Source organism: Lipophrys pholis (genome assembly GCF_963383615.2).
Source record: "Lipophrys pholis genome assembly, chromosome: 7".
Taxonomy (NCBI): Eukaryota; Metazoa; Chordata; class Actinopteri; order Blenniiformes; family Blenniidae; genus Lipophrys; species Lipophrys pholis.
In genome coordinates this window covers 6,521,936-6,537,496 of record NC_137638.1, presented here as the reverse complement: position 1 = coordinate 6,537,496, position 15,561 = coordinate 6,521,936, and the positions used below count along the sequence as shown (strand labels likewise).

At 41.2% G+C, this 15,561-nt stretch overlaps 1 protein-coding gene across 2 annotated transcripts in view; it reads right to left on the bottom strand.

Annotated features, from left to right (window-relative positions):
* Positions 1-11,261, bottom strand: part of rusc2 (RUN and SH3 domain containing 2) — a 30,894-nt gene extending 19,633 nt beyond the window's left edge. For both annotated transcript variants that reach the window (XM_080467443.1, XM_080467444.1), the window contains exon 1: positions 11,168-11,261. The gene's annotated coding sequence lies outside the window, so the exon portion shown is untranslated. The remainder of the gene's footprint in view (positions 1-11,167) is intronic.
* Between the last annotated feature and the right edge of the window lie 4,300 nt (positions 11,262-15,561).

Sequence of the window (15,561 nt, the reverse complement as noted above, 5' to 3'; positions counted from 1 at the left end):
ACGAGAACAAGGCCTTTGAACCACAACACCAGCAGCACAAAACACTCTTAATAACAGCTCACGGCCGATCTCACCAATGACGGGTTAACAAGAACAAAGAGTCTGAGCCCGGCCAACCAGATTTCAGTTCCCACCAACATCAGAAGCCCTGGTTACAAGATGAGCCAATCAGAGGAGGCCTGCTCTGTGGGGGGGCTTCAGGAGAAAGTAGGTCTTCCTCCCTCCTCGATGGAAACACAAAGCATGTCTGAACCTCAACACTTTGAGAAAGATGGATGGAGTACTGCATGTTTACACACTTTTACACAGCATATATACAGTAGAATTCAGACAAAAAACATAATTTTGGACTTAAAAAGGTAAATACATTTATTTTTTTTTATTTTTAAAGTGTTCAAACAATGAGGTGAAAGTAAAAACAATTATTGAAAATAAATAACAAATATATACAGTTAAAAAAAGTATCTATGTAACGATAACGTGTTTAAACATTAAAACTTAGTCTAGTCATAAGTAAATAACATTAAATACCCACATTGTTATGTCATAATAATAATAATAATAATAATAATAATAACTGAAATACCTTATATTACAAGTCTTGACGAACAGTTTAATATGAGATTGATCCATTTCTAGAACTTTATTTCCAGTACAAAACCCAGATGCAACTTTTGTTGCCGATTTAAATTAATGAAATTCCCCAAAATAATTACAAATAACAATACAATGATTTTCAAAAGCATTAGTTACTGTAAATGAGTAGATATAATCTTAGCATGTTTGGATCAATTATAAACTGTTATAAACATTTGATCGCTGCCTCGTCTCTTTTAAGCTACACTTACTCAGGCCTTGTTTACGTGACAATATTTCAAGTGAAAACGCATCATTTCTGTGTTTTCATCTCAGATAAGTTTCACGTTAGCATGCTGGCCCACGGGTTAGTGCTGTTGGATGTTTATGTAATGAAACCACACACACACACATGCTGCAGAGAACAAAACACTATAAACATTACCAATGGGAGCACACGGACAATCATATGGACAGACGACCAAGTTGGGTTGTTATGATGGTGACTGTCGACTATACAACCACCAAGTCCCAGGAGAATATGGACACGGAGTCGTGACACTCTGGAGGAATTCTGTTCTTATTGTCCATCTACTCGCACACGTGCAGAAGACATATGTACTATGGCCATGGTGTGCATGCGCAGTAGCAGCGTTGTGTTTTCTCACATTTACATGGAGTTGGAGGGAGCGTTTTTGAAAAGTTCCAACCAAGGGGGCAGGTTTCAAAAAGTTGCTCTGAGCATCGTTGCCGTGTAAACGGACGACATTTTCACTTGGAAATGTTTTTGTGTAAACAGGACGTAAAATGACAAGAAAATCAGACGACTGATTCACGGTGATTTCGCGGAAGTTTGTGCTTCATTTTGTTTTGGCTAGTTGTTTGATTCAATAAAAATGAAACACAGTGATTGACAGCAGCTTGATGTTAAGTGAGACCTCTTCATTTATGACACACCCAGCAGCCCGCCATAGTTCAAAACCTCACCAAAACTCACTTTCTTTTCCAAATTTGTCTGACTTTTACAGCCCGTTGCAGCTTTACCTGCAACATTAAAATTTCCCAAAACAAAAAAGTCAAAAGTTTTTTGGGCTTCAATTTGTATTTCTACCTCAACTGCAACACAAACGCACACACAGTAGCTCCCATGTACTATCAGATGCACACAGAGAAGATTAGTGAAAGTGGTATGATTATATTTCTCTGCAACCCTTTCCTGTTCACCTTCTTTAGAAAGTCCGGATGTCGTATTTACACAAAAAGCAGGGTGGGAATTTGACCTATTTATAAAACACCGAGGAAAAGGGAAGCCAAGCTTTGACAAAAGGACATCCTCCCTCTTACATCACTGGAGGCTGTGCTTCCAGGAATGAGTCTGAGCGGAGTGAAGGCACACCCTGTCCAGGCAGACCAGACAGCGACGTGATGGATTCAGCCCACGACGCTTGCGGCGAGGCGGCTGTTTACTGAACGCCATCGAGAGGCTGCTCGTACAATAAATACAAAGACAGACTGAGACGTTTCTGAGGTTTTAAAGCTGTTGTGAGTCAAACTGAATAGTGCCTGCAAATGTAAAAGACATTTCAACCAAGAAAAGCTCAAATTAGACATTAGAAATGTTCATAATAACAATCAGATTAAAAGTGTCAACCTTTTCTTTGTGACGTTAATCAAATTTAAGTTGAAGAACTGTAGATGGTTGTCTGGACCGTCAAACCAAAACATTGGCTGAAAGTTGAGAGTTTTGATGATCCGTCCTGTTCCTCGGTCTCTAAAAGTACCCTGCAGTCCCACACTGGTGCATTTATCCTCGTCGCACCGGCGGCCTCGTCTGAAGCCGTCGCTGCGGTCGCTGAGTTTCTGGCTAGGCGTTCGCCCTCCGCTCGGCCAATGAATGGAGCTTTTGTTAGTTGTGCACATTGGCCGCCTCGCAGCAGAGTGGAATACTAAAACAAAGGAAGAACTGAGAAGGAGGTACGGTGCAACCGGGCAACCCCCAAAAGTTTCTTGAGGCTTTAATTAAATCTTGTAGCTCATTTCATTAAGTTATTCTTTAGCTCATATGGAATTTCTCTGCAGGCAATTTTAAGAATTAACAAAAAGGAGATGAAAGAGTAAAAATTAAAGAGGTCGCTTGCTATTGTGATGACCACAAAAAGAGCCGCAGACTTTTCCGTTCTCGGTTTTAGTTTGATTCGATTAGCTTTATATGATGAATCTCAACCTCAAGCGCTCAAAGTGCTGAGTTGTTATTGGGAATATTGTTGCACTCAAACTAGACAAAGTCGGCGCAAAAGAACATCTTAACTCCCATCGTTTATAACGGCACAGCAACATAATGTCAGTGCTGGCTATGCAAGTCTGCAGTCCAAAACTTTATTACTGGAATAAGCTCATGGTTGAAAAGTGTCTTCTTTACAAGACGTCGGGTTTATCAGGAAAAATTATTTTCTTTGCTGGCCTGTGTCCCATCAAGATTACAAGCCCCATAGTTATCCAGCTCTTCAGAGTCCAACTTCAAATGATATCTTTCTGAAAAAAAGCCTATCTTTTCATATAAATTTTGCCATGGAGATATTTGTCGCTGTTCCCTGGACACTGAGGTACTTGAATCCCTGAAGCTGTGAGAACAACACAGTTGGCATTGCATACGTTGGGGTAACTGACCCTCTGGCTCACTGATGCAGCAAAATCCGAGGCCATATTGATCCTGGGTGAAAACGCTGTCTTCCCTCCGCCCGCTCTGCTTAGTGAGCATTTGGTCAAACACGGCGTCATCGCTGAAGCCCGGAACGATCCAATTGAAGGAAACCATTTCTTTAATGTGTCTTGGAGCATTTTAACATTGACAAATGACCTCAACGATGTTCAGTCATTAGTGAAATGACTCCACTGATCTTTGCCCTCGACTCATTTCTTATTTGCATTTCATATAGGGACATGCCAGGTTAGCCCTGCAGGGTAGCGGAGTAATTGCCCTCTGGCAAAAAAAAGAAGGGACGATTTTCCAAACTGAGCAGAAGGGACGCCCCCGTGTTCTTGAGAGAGGGTAACTTTCAAAGTGTTGACTTCACCCGAGTAAGAAAGTTCTAAACCTGAACTTGATTGACTCTCCGAAGCGGTTACACACTTTTCATGCAAAACCAACAGTATCGTCGGGAGTAAAACTCTGGAAACATCTATCCGCTCTCAGCGAGCTCAACACGACCACATGACCTTGATCCCAGCTTCCCCGAAGGCTTAGAGACAGTTTCCCCTCCTCACTGTGACTCTGCCTAAACTCCAGCAGCTTATAGGTGCTTACGTAACCGCAAAACGACGGGGAGCCACCTTGGACAGGTATTAGAGTTAACCAACTTCCTGCCACCGCGGTGGCAAGGTAGCGAGCGGCCATCGGTGGCCTGGGATGTTACAGATTTTTCCGAATAATGTTTACATGTGAGGTTATGTAACCTCTAATAATGGTCCGTCTCACACATACATGATTAAAAATGGTTTTCAGAGAAATATGCCACCGAACAAATGCCAAACGGATGACATGAATAAGTTGTCAATGATTCGACATGAAAGGATTTTGGAAAGAAAATTTCTGCAACTAGTTCAGCTCACAGCTGTTGGGTGTTATTATTTCTCAACATCCTCAACTATTATGTGATCCGCTCACCGTAGAACGTTAAAAATCACGTCACACTTAACATTTATTGCTCCGTAGGTTGTTGTTTGGATAATCAAAACCAAAAATCAATTTCTTTTAAAGCCCAGGCTTAGTTAATGGAAAAGGATTGGCTATACCAAGAATACCGAGGCCCCCCAAAAGTTGCACATCAAAATCAAAAGGGGTCAGAAAATGTCGCTTTTGTTTTTTTTGTGTCTCTTGGAAATAATTGTCTAATTTAACTAAAAGTTGACATGTTAAAATAAACTGTGCATATACTGTTGTTCATCTTCCCTCGAGGTCTCAAACCTAAACATCTTTCCATTTTCCATCGTATTTGTAAATGAGCAGGAAAAGCTCAAATGTGCAAGACAAAAACTCCCTGCGGGGTTTAATTATGGTTTTCCAAGCACTCAGCTTCCTTTAACACAAATCCTCAAGCTGTGGACAGACACAGATACAAACCACACAACGATAAGATCTTTAACAAAAACAGCAGTTCTCTTCTCCTCTTTCAGCCGACAATTCTCTCAATTCTCTCCCTCCCAATCCACGCCGTGCTGACTCTGTTCTTCTCGCTCTTCTCCTCTTTCTCTGGTCCCGATCCAAACACCTCTCACTCGCTTTCCATCCAATATTTCTTCCCCTCCTTTCTCCCATCCCCCCTCGAGTTTCACCAAAATCCCTGCTCCCTGCCTTGCTCCCATCCACCGTGCGTACTGCAGTGGAACGCTTCCCTACTTTACCCACTCCTGCATCCTTCCCTTTCTTCCCTTCTTCCATACTCAACCCATCCCGCCCGTAGTGGTTTCGGCCTGACCGCCGCACCACTCCACACTGCTTTTAGTAACCATGGCACATCTGTGTCACTGCGTTTAGAGGAGAAAAAACAAACAAAGAACAGCCCACTTCGTAGTCCATCCTCAACGTAAAAGTACACAAGAAAAAACATCTGTAAAATGTATTGTGTGGAAGGTTGGGTGCTCCTTCTAATTACTTTAACAGCAGGAGGTATTGCAGTAGCATAGTGAACAACTCGAAGTTCAACGCCTTGTTCAAGGTCAACAAATGCAGTTTTTCCTGATTTGAACCACAAGTTACTTTTACGGAGGAATTTTCAGGCTTGGTATTGCTTAACTTTCTCAACTTTGTTGATTTTAATGTATATTTGACCACTAACAGGATCTCAAAATGCAAAAACACCCAAAACTTGAGGTGTCAATCCTGTTCACACTCTAATTTGCTTTGTACAGATCTTTGACACAAACAGTCATCAAAGGACTTGATTAAATGTCCGAGGAATGTCAACCACGTCGTTCTGATGCCAGAAGTAATGTAATCTGATTATTTGCAGTTTTTCTTTTTTTTTTTAAGATGGGTCTAAAATAAGCTTTGTTACAGGGTCATGATTGGATCCGCGTTGATGCAGAGGGGCAATTAGAGCAGTGAGATGGGTAACTGAAAGACAGTTGAGTCACTGAGCCACAGCTTCCCAGCAACAGCCTCGTCCTCGTCTGCCTTGCTGAGTCCTGAATGCCGACGACTTTAAGGGTTTATGGCTTCAGCAGCTGGGGAACCTCTGGTAGGATTATCGATGAGCCCCGTGTGTGCCCCACAACATAGCATAATAACATAATTAAGCTGTATACTTTAAGAACATAGAGCAAAACTATGAATAATCAGGTATCTATAACGTGCACCTAAAATGACTGGCATTCAACTTTAAATAAGAATTTTGTCAGTCTCCTCCCAGGCTTGATTAAACTGAAAGTCCTACTCGGTGTGTTTCACTTACACACAACAGCACAGTAAATCGTGGATATATTACTGGCCTGTGGCCAGCAGCTCTTTGCACACTTTCACAGAGAGACCGAATGAGGATGAATTACAGAGCGTTCCAGACAGCATACATCTCCTTTAGCGATAAACATATAGTCACAAAGCTCAACATCATTTCGGTTCCTTTATATCAGCAAGAAACAGGAGACGTGAAGACGTGATGCCCCATCATCCAGGGCTGATGGGGCAACAATGAACGCGTTTGTGTGGCAAACATTTTGTAAACCAAGCAGCACATCCAACACGAAAACAGTTATGTACTTTTTAAAATGACCCAGTACAGTGACTCTGGATCATCCAGTCAACTGTGGAAGACATTCATTAGCGCAGTGAGCGCATGAAAAACATTCCACCAAGTATCAGTGGGGTGCCATAAAACAAAACAAACAAAATGTTCTTGGTATTTGCTGCAAATATGTCTACTAAAGTTAGCAAACTAACCAAACAACCCATGTAATACCACTTTGTTCCAAGAGATGGTGTACCGAGTATATTTTCAATCAAATAACTGAAAGAAGCAACAGATACAGTAATAAGGACCTCCGATAGTACGTAACTATCAAAATTATGGTATAGTTTCCTTTTTCACTAATTGACCATGATCACTAATTTCATCACTTTTAGCAAGTAATTATTCTTTAACGGTAAATTCAATAGTAAACATTGTTTCATCCTGAACCTGCAAAATTCCTCCTACAGTTAAGAAATATGACATTTCATCAGAAACATCAGTACCCAGATGAGATCCCAGGGGGACTCCGAGCACAGCATTTAAGCACAAGAAACACATTATTTAAGCCATGACTGTAATTTCACTGATTTGAGCCACACAAACACAAGCTGGAGTAGCTCTATAACAAACATTTTATACCACGAAAGCAGTTTAGTCGTGACGGCAGACCTTCTAAAATTCTAGAATTTGAAACTTTCAAAACAAAAACAATCAAAAAGCCTTTGACGGATTGCATTAAACGTGTTAAAACTCACCATTCGAGGAAGCTAGATAACACGATCTAACGTGCTGCAACTATATAGTGTTGAAAAATCACATCGTCGCAATATAGATCAAAAAGCAGCACTTGCTCCCATGTCTCCAGCACACAGTTAAAGTATGCACATCCGGCCTCTGCAGTGCCTCGGTTACATAACACGGACACATTCCAAGCTCGGCAAGAACAGCTGAACGCTGAGAGGAGGCGCGTTGCCTGACACACTGAATCAGTTGTGGTGTAAAACAGAAAAAGTGACTGATTACAGCGTGCGGGCTTCGAACGATGATGAGGATGATGATGATGATGATTAGCTCGATGGTCACGGGCTTTATTCTCACACCGAATGATGACGCAGACAGATTCAGGACTGTGCCAACACTCTGCAGCTTTGGTGACTTTTACTATGAGTGAAGCTTGTTTTTGTCCAACCAAAGCAACAACGAGATCAACAGAAGCAAAATCAGTTTGATAAACAAAGATGGAAACACTCGGCGGCTCCAAATTCTAATTTGTGATGATTGATTGGGTGAGACGACACAACCTGTATAAGAATGTTCAATCCAGATCCTGAGTTAAAGTAAATAATGTCACAGACAAAAGGGGGCTTACAATGGTGATTATATTACATATATTATAACAATAAACGTGGAGCATCAGACGACGGGCTGACTTGCCTTGCCTGCTATTGCTGGGTCTGAAGCATAAGACTGTTTACATTCTTTTGATTATTTCAGGACGCATTGAAGATAAGTTGGCTCTAAAGCAGAATTTATAATATAATTTATAGATAACCAAGCATAGCTATTAAAGCTACAAGTGCAAATACTGCAAAAATGTTTACATGTGTATTTGAACACATTAAACTTTACTACAGAAACACAGTACTGATAAATTTTACTCATGGCTCTCATGATGTTTTCATTTTTTTCCATGCATTTTTTTCTTTTTGGTGTATTTGCAGGACTTTAATCCCACCTTTTTTGACTTCTTGTTGTATTTTCCCCATTTTTCTTCTGGGGAAGACATTCACTTTGTGTTGGACAGTACTCTGGGAAACGGCAGATATGATTGGAATTATCTCCCAGCATTGATTCCTGCAGGATGAAATAAGGTTTTCAGCCACTGTGCGCCGAGCTCTCTCCTTTCATACACCCTCCCTCCAGAGATCATCGAGCGGAAAGGTCAAATAACTAAGTGCACCACCAACTGAGGCGTTAGCATTAGCTCTCTGGTTGTTTTGGTGAATCACACAGAGGCTGCATAATTGACTAACAAGATTTACATGGTAATGCTGTAACCAGCAGTCGGTAGTATGCAGGAAGTACAGTTTCATCAAACTGCACGTGAAGCACCACCTCAAGAAATTCAAAACCGTATAGAACAACAAAGTTTTCTTAGGAATCTCAGTCGATCTCTGGTTGGTTTGTACGTTTATACGACAATGTGAAAACGTTTTCGGTTTTCATTTCAGAAAACGTTCGGGCCTTCACGTTTTAAAAACAATGCGAGTTTACACAGAAATTGCAGAAACCAGCCACTAGTAGGTGCTGTTGAGTTGTAATGAAACCACACACACACACATGCGCTTGCGCCTTTAGCAGCATGTGGGAAAAGCTCCGCTCTCCTTCGTCTACACGGAGACGGCGTCCGAGTGTTTCCAAAAAGTTGCAGCTTGGGAACCGTTTCCAAATAAGTCGCGTTTTCATTGGTTCTGAGCACCGTTGTCGTGTAAACAAACACTCAAAACAAAATGAAAGTTCACTTGAAGACTTTGTTGTGTGAATGCGATGCTCGCCTACACTATGGTGATACTGGACCAGAATGTGTCTTTCAAAAGAGACATATATTTCAGTAATGCTGCTTTTGTGCCCTAGGTGGCAGTAGCGCATTAGGAGCATTTTGCTCTTACGCTGTACTTGCGAAAAGCTTCAGCCATAGTTGCATCTTGCCTTTTATCACCCATTGCTGGCTTGAGGACAGACTGGATTCTAGAGTGATTTACTACCTCAACATATGGCACTAAAAGGTTAATCATGGAGTGTTGGTCATCTCACTCTTTATCTTATCATTATGTTTTTACTTGATTCTTTTCCTCGGATCTACTTCAGTGTTTCTCTTTGTTGTTATTCTGTTTCATTCAATAAAAGCAAAAATAACACAATCGCAATCATTTCCAATTTTATTTTATTTTTTTCAAAAAGAGCATCTACTTCCTTATTTTACCTCCACTTAGTGGCATAAATCACCTGCTACTGTGAAAGAAAGTCCTCTGGGGTGCGTTACTGAGCAGAACTGGGATCTTACCCTATCATACAGGGAGACAAACGATTCCCTCTTGAGCAAGCGCTTGGCAACCGGTGACGCAGCACATTGGCTCCTTTTCACAGTCATTGATATCAATGTATGTACTCATATGAGCAAACCTGGCCTGTTTACTTTCAGTTCATTCACAATCCAGGGGTTCACTGTTTGAAAGTTTCCAGTTCTAGATTAGTTTGATAAGGCACACAAGCCACTTATGAAACACATTTGTACGGACTGAAGGAATCACATAAGGTGGCACCCAGTTGCAGGAGCAGTCCTTTGTGAATTTATGGACAACTTTGTGTCTGCCGTCCTTTAAATGTACTCAGAAATCTGGAATGGAACTTGAAAAGTCTTGATTGCTTCTTTTTTTATCTATTCCTGAAGGTCGTGTATCTGCCATTGTTTGGTTTCTCTCTTGTCATTTGGTGAATCAGAGCTGAGCTGAGGAGGTGGAGGCACGATTGTTCTCGTCTTAAGATGCTTCATCGACGAAAGTTTTGTAGAGTGAAAAACCTCATGGATGTAAAGTTAAAAGGTACCCTGACGGCATTACATTACATCCACTGTGGTTTTGTTGTTGGTAACCACTCACAAACTGAAAACAGTACGATACAACCATTCCAAACCCATTCAGCTACCCTTCCTTCTTGTATTGGACCAAAATGTCTCTTGTCTGATCCAGATGATGGTGAAGCGGATGTACAGTAGGTTAAAAAGCTTTAAAACAAAAGAATGAGCAGAAGAAGCATTACTCTTGAATCCAACATTATCGTTCTACTAACGCACGGCGCGGAAAAACTGACTGTGCCTGTAATGCACATGTGCAAGTCGTCCATGTCTTATAAAACTTGTTCAGACACGAGACTGCTTCAAAATTATTTTAAAATAATGCAGTTTGCATAGACTCTCAAAGCTATTGCTGTTTAACAAACAGCCAAAACGTGGCTAAAGGTTGACTAAACTAAATAGAATTCGGCATTAAAATTAGTTGGATTTAAAGCAGGAAGAAAATCAGGACTCATTGTACCATCTTGAGGAATGAAGGGGTATTACATGACTAATTGATCTTGGGATTATTTTCAATATTTTTTCCAATCATGGAAATTAAATTGCCTAAATTTGCTTAATCTCAACCTTTTGAAAAATAAAAATAGATGCCGGGTTTTGCAGGATTTAGGAGCATGGAGGAGTAACCGCTTTAATTTGACAGTGATCGCTGATCGAACCCAGCGACAGTGAGGTTATTCTCGGACACTATCTGCTTTTGTCTCCATCCTGCTGAGGCTGCCACCGGCTGTTGTTGTCGACCGACTCGGGGCCAATATGGTGATCGTATCGGGGTGCAGGCCTCTGCTGGGGCCGTGCTGTGCCGGCTCGGTGCCTCCGGATCCGAACCTGTCACTCCATCTCCGTGTGCACGGTGCATTTCAATCCATCTGCCAGCCTTTAAAATGTATATTTATGTATAAAACCCTGAAACAGGAGCGATCCCCACACGGATCGGTGCGTTCCGATGCGCGACCCTTTGTGTCGACGCGATAAAAACAACGGAGCACGATGACACCCAACATCCACTCAATAGCTCGAAATAAACCCACAATCCGTCTGATTCCCACACAGGCAGGAGGTAAAACATGCTTTAAAAAGGCGAAGCTACGCCTGGGCAGGTCTGGGGTTTTTCTCCCCCCCCCCCCCCCCACCCCATCACTGCCTCCGCCGTGATGCTGGCGGTCGGAACGCGGCTGGTTCCCGAACGACGCTCGAGCAGAAGCCGACATGGAGAGAAATGGCGACATACCTTCAGGGAGCGGGTCGACGCTGCGTGTTTCTGGGAGAAATTCAAGCGTGGGATCGCCGATCTGCTGCTGGTGGATGGCTGGTCTTTGACGTGTGGAGACACAGAGAGAGAGAGAGAGGGGAGGAGGGAGGAGGGAGATAGAGGGGGGAGGGAGGAGGGGGGGGGGGGGGGGGGGGACTGCGGGTCAGACAGCGGCGGCGCAGCGCGATGGGCCTGCCCGCTCTACCGCCGCTCAAGGCGGCACGTCAGCAGGAGGTCACCGCCCGGTCCCAGCCCGGATTATCATCCCAGCCTAGGAGCGACGGATGGACGGGGTCATTACACCGGGAGACAATGCTCATTATTCCACATTAACACCGATTACCACGTTTCATTATTGTTATCAATATTTCCAACCGAGCTGGGATGACTTAATTTCTGAATTATTAAAGGTCTAACCATCGGGATGATGGAATGAATAAATTAATGAATGAACGGTCTTTTTCTGGTCCAAGTTCAACACGTAGAAAATATAAATACCAACAAATAATCTTCACTTTAACTAACCAAGATGAATGAATACATGAATAGCCTAAAATCAGTGGTTTATTCACCTGTATATTATACTCAAAGTCATATATAGTTGTCAGTTTACCAAAGGGTAATGAAGTATGTATGAACACTTCGATAATTTCAATTAGTCTTTACTCAAGCCTGATAATCAAATCTGAAATTAATTAGGAGTTTTACATAGTCTTATTCTTTTTGCATGTGATTTATACAAAGAATTTAAAAAGAGCAAGGCATATGATAAGATATTATGATCAAAAGTAGGAAAAAAGAACAGTCAAAACAAATACTTATTATATTAAGGCACACATTGGATAGAGCTGTGAAGATGCGTTGATCGTTTAAGCTGACGTGTACAACCCTAAAATCAACGTTTAATAGTCAGTATATAAAGACTCATTTCAAACTGCAGAGTAGATATATTTCATAAGTAGATGCCAACAATTGTGTTTTTATTGTCTATTGGTCCCAAAGGTGCTTCTCGACAATACAGTATTTCTTTATGTGAAATACAATAAGAAGTCTGGCATTCGATCAGACAACACAAACAGCTGCCACCTGCTTCACTTTAATCTTAAAGTAGCAGAAAGGTAATCCCTCATGCACTAATCTTTTTAAAAAATTCGATTTTTTTTTTTTGGTTGTTGTTGCTAATATTGAGGTCACAGCTGATGATACACCTCTCAGGGCAAATCCCCTCAAACTCAAATTCAGTTGAATTACTAGTTTCTTTTAATGATTTCATAATGTGTCAAATGTTCCTGCTGGAACGCAGCTCAGTTAACAGGAAATAAGCAAGACCTTGCAAGTAAATTAGGTCCTTTGCATGTCAGCATTCTTTACTATGAAACTTATTCATGCAACACCAGATTAACTGTTCAGCAGGTTTTGCACTCAAACTCTTTTACTCTGCTGGTGAAGTCGTGCGGACGATGGTCTGGTATTGCCTCGTTGAAATAGGTTAACCTTTCCTGAGAATGATGTGGTCTTGATGGCAGTTTTATGATGCTACAGAACAGTCATCAATCTGGGAAATTTCCTAGTTTTGCACCTGAACATTTTCTAACCAAGAAGCCACGCAGCAATATGAATGCAGAATGTGTTTTTTGCTCTGCCATTCACGGTTATGTCCGGTCCTCTTGGGGAACTCGTATCACTGTTTTAGTCCATGTCCAACCACCACAGCTTCAGTTCACTTCACAGTATCCCAGGAAGTGCCATTTCACTTTCGGTTTCACAAAATGCAAAAGACATATTTTTGGGAAATGTAACAATCCTCTGAGTCCTGCTCTCTGTTTGAGTCCATAAATAAAACACTGATGTGGCCTTTGGGTAAACCATGGAACCGTGGCAGCTCACAGTGTAATAGATCATCCAAGAGGTGAATAAAGAAAGAAACTGATTGGCTGCACATACAACTGTGAATTCCTCCTTCTTTTGTTGTATTTATTTACACTTAGCAGCATTTGCTCATTTTCTTCCCTGCTAAAGGTTAAATATTTTTAAGAGTGCATATATTATATTAACAGTCAGAGCACCAGCAAGGTATGCAGGTTAAGATTGTAATCTGTTCATGTTCAGTGCAGGGTCTTTAAAAATAAAGCTAGACTGGTCCAGACATGCATGAAAAACTGTGATTCGTTTCTAAAACCTGAGTCTTATGCAGAGTGTGATTTAATGGGTGGGATATATCCCCCTCGGGTCTTATCATTCCTCCCTGCTATCACTTTTACCACCGGGTGGGATGAAATGTATGGTACTTTGCATAGTGATTAAAGTTACTTCACCAGCAGACCAGAACAAAATTTAATTTGATAAATATAATCAAGGATCTGAATGTTAATCAAAGACACTGTAGATGACATAAAAGCCAAATAAAGATCCACTTTCCAGTTCTTTTCTGACTGATTTGTATGTATGTTTTTAGTTCTATTTCTGCATCTTTTACGAGTTTTATGGTACCCAAGAGGGTCCCCAGATTGATATTTCTATCCATATAATTATTCTAAGTTTGTTTTTATTACTTCCATCTTGATAAATCATTTTATCTTTATATAAATCTGTCTTTTTCGATATTTTACGTCTGTGCTTAGATTCAGCTCTTGTGTGTTTATTCGCAAGGGGGTGAATGTTTTTGTATTTTTTCTTCACTTAAACGGCTGTATTTTAGGATAAAATGGCTGTATTCACTTAATAATGTATTTCTAATTTTTTGTGTTTTTGTAATATCTATTTTAACCTTATATTAAGTTCCTCCCATCTTATATTATTTAAAGTTTATACTATTTAATTCCCCAGACTTTCACCCTTGGATTTAGTCTGAACCAGCAGTTTTCCCTCGTGTTGACTAAGCGCCATCTACTGGACTTCTTATGTAACTGCAATCACCACAAAGTACATTCTCAACCTGCATCCCAGTACAATCAACGCTTTGTTCACAGGAGTCATCCAAGGTTAATACTGGAAGCCCTGCCATGCACACAAGTTAACTGTATTTCCATTATAAGCTGTTCTTTGTAAGATGAAATGTTCTTATTGGCAATCAGCACTGCTACTGATCGACCCTGACTTATAAAGGTTCTTCGTACACCCTGGAATGATCAACAAACACATACACAGACAGTTGCACATAAAGTTGCATTCAAGCCCATTCACAGTCACCAGTCAACCTCAAGTACATGTTTTTTGGACTACAGGAGGAAATCAGGCAAAAATCCAGCTATGGACAGCAAGAACATGCAAACTAGAGCTTTTTCTGAGTTTAATGAGTTTAATGAAAACTGTTGTTTTCCTCTACCTGGTGCTCATTTACAGCTTTTAAACCCAAATGCAGCAAACAGTGCCCTTATCAGAACATCTGAGTCTGTTTCATTTCTAAATTGCAGGATAAGGTTAAATAAAGTTTACATCCATCCAAACATCTTCTATAATGTTTTATCCCAGCTGAGTATGGGCGAGGGCGGGATACACTCTGGACAGATCACTAGCCCATCACAGGACAAACACAGAGACAGACAACTACACACGCTCACATTCACACCCAGGGGCAATTCAGTTCAATTAACCTCACATGCCCAGTTATTGGACTCTGAGAGGAAACTGGAGTGCCCATGCAAATATGTTGAGAACATGTTAACCCCACACAGAAAGGCCCAAGCTGGTATTTGAAAGCAGATCTTCTCGCTATAAGTTGAGAGCTGGAGCCACTGTGCCACCATGCGGCCCAGTCACAGAACCATCCAGTCTAATTCAGCATTTCATCAACACTGTCTGGGGGCACAGTGGTGTAGTGGTTAGCACATTGTGAAACATCTTGGTTCGACTCCATTCTCAGGTTTCCTCCCACCGTCCAAAAGTCATACATTTGAGGTTAATTTCTGTGTGAATATGTGTGTCTGCTTCTATGTTTTCCCTGTGATAGGCTGCCCCTTTGACCCCGATTTAAAAATATAAATAGTATGACCATGACTCCATGAATTGTTAAAACCTGATGTGAAAAGTTAAACTACTTTAGTTTGCACCTAGACAGCCCATGGGTTACACACTGTTTGCAAGGAAATGTGAAAACAACAACAAATGTCTGTGTATTCTTACAGTCCCTCAAAGACTTGACGTATCCGTCAACGCCATTTGGAACTTTCTACAAGCTGTTCTGAAATTCTCTGATGACCTGTTTGAGTTGTGTATTTGATGTACATGAAGTGGAGGTGGGGTCGGAGAACACGCTTCTCACCTGATCAGCTGGATGAATAACACCTGGGGCAAGTTCTCTCAGTTCTTCAGTCTCTTCTTCCTGTCAATAAAATCCATTTATTCAATAAATGCACAGAATGGCCACTACAATA